Source organism: Armigeres subalbatus, chromosome 2, assembly GCF_024139115.2.
Source record: "Armigeres subalbatus isolate Guangzhou_Male chromosome 2, GZ_Asu_2, whole genome shotgun sequence".
Taxonomy (NCBI): domain Eukaryota; kingdom Metazoa; phylum Arthropoda; class Insecta; order Diptera; family Culicidae; genus Armigeres; species Armigeres subalbatus.
In genome coordinates, this window is record NC_085140.1 from 99,585,552 (window position 1) to 99,591,017 (window position 5,466).

The following is a 5,466-nucleotide window of genomic DNA, read 5'->3' on the forward strand; positions in this document are numbered from 1 at the left end:
TTCGTGTTTGTTTTGATCAGACGCTCGGCGATGCAGGCACGAACATATCGCAGCATGCTGTCAAACTTCCATACCAAATTTACCGCCCGATCTTCAATAGCCGATTGATAATCGAGCGCAAAAAATGAATATCTACCGGGGCTGAAATGAATATTTTGAATTGTGGTCAATTTGCACCGATAAATGATGATTATTTTAGTTTATATACTAAACAAATGCATATATTTTGGGAATCTGACTTCAAAATGTTGAATCCATGCACCGCAGTATGAAATGATATTCATATTTTGAGATTTCAAATTGAATATCAATGTGCCAAGCTGAAGATTCATTTTGACACCGCACAAAACAACGCTGACACCGAGAGTCGACGCTTGCTGCTGTTCGTGCGCATGCCGTCCTATTCATTCGCACATTCAAATTCGGGAAGGACTAGCAACTTGATTGCGTGTTCAATGTCAGCTGTTTGAGTGTAGTTGAACTGACTTTTTCTGTCCCTGGGCTTACATCAAACCTTAATGAGTTGCACTGATTGCCTGACCTAGCTAAAAGTAAGTTTTGTTTATGTCCGCACTTCCGTCGTCCGATTGGTAAGTTGTTGCTAACGTCCTCTATTTGCTGGTCTCATCATTCGGCCCGGATAAAAATTTACAGTAACTTGAATGACATAACCCATTGAAATACAATAGATTGTGTAGTAAACAATACAAACTATTGTACGCTTATTGTAAAATGTTCACGGTTGTAAAAGATCTTTATTGTACTTACATTAACATAACAATATATTTAAATGTTACCAATACATTCTATTATATTTTTATTGTTCGCTTATGTTTAGTATTGCACATCCAAAAACTAAAAAAATTATGAAAGTATTCGGTTTGGATGATCTGGAAATTCGTCTAATGTAATTGAATTAATATAATTTTGGAATATTTCATGGATTTATTATATTGCTGAAATAACAATTGAAAACAATAAAATTACAGTAGCTTTGCTCATTAAATGAATAAAAATGTATACCGATTCTGAAGTAATATATTTTCATATTGCAGGTCTATAGAATTGTTATGCAATAAAAATTGGAATTAAAAAAAACTGAAGGGAACAAAAATTTTTGCTCATCATTTTACTCGAAGAATGGCTGGATTCATTTGAGCGTGTACAGTTTTGTTTATAATTAGTGGAGAGATGAAAATAATGAAACTTTATGGTGCAGAAAGTGGCTTTTTCATTACAGTTTCTGGGTGCTGGGCAACGGTAGATCCCTATGGCTTCTGTACCGTGGTAAGTATCTAAAGTGTTGGAGCGCGTTAGAGCATCATTACTGGGCCTGAGCGCAAGTATTTTGATCACACTCGCCGTGCTGTCATTAGTCAAACTTTTTCGCATCGGTTACTATTTTCTATTATCATTTTGGTGGCTGTATTCCGTACCGGTGACGTTTGACATTTGATAGTTCATTAAATAGCAGCGGTGTTATCGCGCTGCAAAATTTGGTCTCCTATGCGCGTTTAGTAGCGACCGGTAAAGTGTCAAGTAATGATACTGGGCTGGCAAGCGGCTTATACTCACCACCGGTAATCGTAATCTTATACTACAAAAGTTCAATGTACATAATGGACGCAGTCGTTCATCCCGAACAAAAAAAATATCGTCATAATACCTGATGACATACCTGGTAACATGTATTCTTGTTTCTTTACAGAAATGAAGCTTATGATGAAATACTGATGCTTGGCCAATCTCACCCACGAGATATAATAAGAACTGATGCAGGTATTTTTTTCTTTTCTTCTCGAAGTACGTTCTAAAACTAACATTCTTTTATAATTTACATTTTGCACAGGTTTATAACTACATGTATTGTATCCGGAACAAAGTTAGTACGTCTTTTATACCGAAGTTGTATTTTTCTCCAGATACAGGCAACTTACCCAACTTCGAAAGTAGTGCGCTGGATTCGCCTAAAGATGCGCTAAACAACGCATCAATTAGTTTGACAGATAAAACTTTGGAAGAAAGTTCGGTTCGGAAGTCCCGACAGCAAAGCGTGGTAAAATGAGTGAAAATGAAGTTTAAACTGATTTAAAATTAAATTGAAAATAAAATAATCTGTAAAACAAATAATTGTATTGTATTTTATTGTAATGTTGGAGTATAATGTATTCTAAATCCTGTTGTATTTCTATTGTAAAACAATAGAAACAGTAATTGAAAACATTTGAAACACAATGTTTTCTATTATTTTCTCGCTCGAAATCATCCCATTGAAGAACCGTAAAATCAATTGTTTTGCTCAAAATTTTGTATGGAAAATTTTCGATTTTTTTATTGTAAAGATACATAACAACCCCCCTTTTTTATTGTAAAAGTCCCATTTACCATTCATTTTATCGTGGAAAACCATTATTTCTCATGTGATTTTATTGTCAAAATTCCATTATATTCAATGGTAAAAACTATGTTTTAAATGGTGTTGTAACAATAAAATTTATGATATTTTAATGATATTTTTTATCCGGGGGGTTATCGTACTTTGGACTCATGCTATGCGTTCTGGTGGAGACTTAGGCTGCGAGGAAACTTGATGATGGTGGCGTAATTCTTGACGTTGGTGTCCGTTGTAACTTATTCATTGTGTTTGCTACATAAGATACACAAAACACATGTATACAATGGCCCGTATGAATAAAAAGTAGTAAAATCTACAATATGGAGTTACTACTTTGTAGTAATGTCCACATGTAGTAAAGTTGCTTTGGTATGAATAATAAACTTTTTCGAACATAGTAGTAAATACTAATTTCGAAAATAAAAAAGTAGTATTTACTACAAAATACATCTGTCAAATTTGATTTGTTTATGTTTTGTTGTTGTAGTTGTTCCCTATATGTACCTTATTTATTGAAAGTTCAAATTCAAATGAAGTAAAAAAGCCTAGCATGATGGAAATTTTGATTCTGGTGCCAAGAATCTTGATATTTTTCATCGCATGGCTTGAGTTCGGGAATTAAATCCAACGGTCAGTTTTTGCGGCAATTTTCCGACACGCTGACGCTTGCTCTGGTATATGTATTACATTTACGCGTTTTTTTAACGTAATTAATTTTTACGCAACTATTTGGAATTTGGAATCTTTGTGGGTTTACACGCGGATTTTTTTGAAGTTATTTTACGCGGTTTTTTATTATAGTCAGGGTAAGTAAAAAACGCAAATAATCAATTATAGTTGAAGTCATTTCGACTGTGGTTTTTAGAATCTGCTGTTTTGTGTTACACGGATGTAGAGATTGCATTTGCCGTTCGCCACTTCTCCTCGTAATTCGATTCAGTTAACAAATGTTTCGTCGAACATTTTACGTCCACTTCCAAAAATCGATACACTTAAGTCGGTTTTTACGTGGGGGACATTTTTAACAACTGCGTAAAAAAAACTAGTAAAAACCGACCCCATCGTATAAACTTCGATAAATAGCACTAATCGTATCGTTAATTTATTTGCGGTGGTTATTTCAATTCGTAAACACCTTTTACCATGTAGGCAAATTTAAATCCAGGCGATGGAATAACTTTGTAGCAAGCTCCTGAACAGACTACACATAATTTGCAGTATTTACTGCTTTTATTCATACCAATTATCAAACAAGTTCCACAAAAGTAGTATGTTCGAAAATTGTATAGAAGTAAACGTGCTTTTATTCATACCGTTTTGCTACAAAAGTAGTAAATACTACATAATTTGTAGTAAAGTGTGGATTACCACTTTTTATTCATACGGGCCAATATCGTAAACTTTAGCGGCATTTTAAAATATAACCGCGTTTCTATTCGCTTGAATCTAATACAACGAGGGGAATACGTTCCACGTACATCCGCGTAGAACAACTTTGTGAAAACAATCGCGTAGAAAAACGGCGTAAATGTCGAAATTCGCTTAAAAAATCGCGTGATTTATGAAATCCGCTTGAAAAGCAACCCAAGTATACACATTAGGGTGGCTCAAAAAACACTTTTTCAAATTTTTTGATGGGCCGCCCTCTTATTCTATTATATTTGATGCCCTGATGCTCTGGACAAAATTTCAGCCAAATCGGTCAACGTTTGGGTGGTGCTAAACTCGTTGGAAGCTTATATGGAAAAATGCATGCAGAAACATCCATAAACAATGATTTGCAGTTGAACGGCACAATTTACGATCAAGAACCATGAAACACATTCAGTTCTTGTAGAATTGAATACAGAATGTTATGCTGAAAACCGCGAGAAGATTAGAGTTTATTAGGCAAAGATATTAGCATTTTACTGGAGTGTTGTAGGGGTGAATTTATTTCTTTTCAAAGGTAAAAGAAACGAAATTTGCTCAAACTCCACTTCAGAGAAATGCTAATAACTTAGCCGGGCAAACTCTAATCTTCCCGCGGTTTTCTGTTTAACATTCTGTATAAAATTCTCCAAAATCTGAATGAGTATCATGGTTCTTCATCGTAAGTTGTGTAGTCCCCCAAGTAGAACACGCAACATCTTCCTAAAAGCACCTTGTTCCTATTCAGTTTCATTAAAGGCACTGGAAAACATCAAAGCACGAAAAAGTTACATCAAGATGTCAAAAACGTTCGAATTGTGATCAATGTTTCATTAACATTGCAATGCAATACGAGTTTGACATTTGGAAACAAACAACCAAAGAATACTGCACTTCATGTTGCAAATACGCAACAAAATCATTAAGTTACATATTATTTACCATGTAACTTCAATGCGTCTTTCAAAATTTAATTGTTTGTTAAAATTAAGTTGCAAATAAGTTGATTGTGTCTTCATGTTTAATTTAGCATTGTTCAACGTTTTGACAACTCACATTTTTTTCCTGTGATGGTGCAATCAAGTTACAGGAAACCCGAGTACAAAACTTCATAATCGTATGGTTTTTATGGTGAGTCAACATGCAGTCCCTTCGAAGTGTTGAGTGGTGCTGTTGTAGAGTGAAGGACTATCAATCACAAGATCCATAAATCAAATCCAGTTTTATATTTTTGTTTTTTTTTTTCCGCTGTAGTATTTTGTAACATTATTGCAATTTTACTGCAATCGAAAGATGTTTTCATAGGCTCCACCTCTTGCGCTTTTTAGATTGCAAGAGAGTTATCTTTGATGGCACATATGCAAAGATTGTTTCTTTCCGAGTAGTTGCAACACAGTGAAATGTTCAGTAGTGAAACAAGTTGTGCTGCTTGGGCCAGCTGCAATTTACTGTTTTTGGATGTTTCTGCATACATTTTTCCATATAAACTTGCAACAAGTTTAGCACCGCCCAAACGTGGACCGATTGAGCTGAAATTTTGTCTAGAGCATCAGGGCATCAAATAGAATCGAATAAGAGGGCGGCCTATCAAAAAAATTGAAAAAAGTTTTTCTCATACTAATTTGAGCCACCCTAATACACATTCATAACACAATTTTTCA

At 34.6% G+C, this 5,466-nt stretch overlaps 1 long non-coding RNA gene across 1 annotated transcript; it reads left to right on the plus strand.

Annotated features, from left to right (window-relative positions):
- The first annotated feature begins 1,184 nt into the window (after positions 1-1,184).
- Positions 1,185-2,068, plus strand: LOC134214773 (uncharacterized). Its single transcript, XR_009979905.1, has 3 exons — positions 1,185-1,287; positions 1,709-1,779; positions 1,850-2,068. It is a non-coding gene; the product is annotated as an uncharacterized LOC134214773 (long non-coding RNA).
- The last annotated feature ends 3,398 nt before the right edge of the window (positions 2,069-5,466 follow it).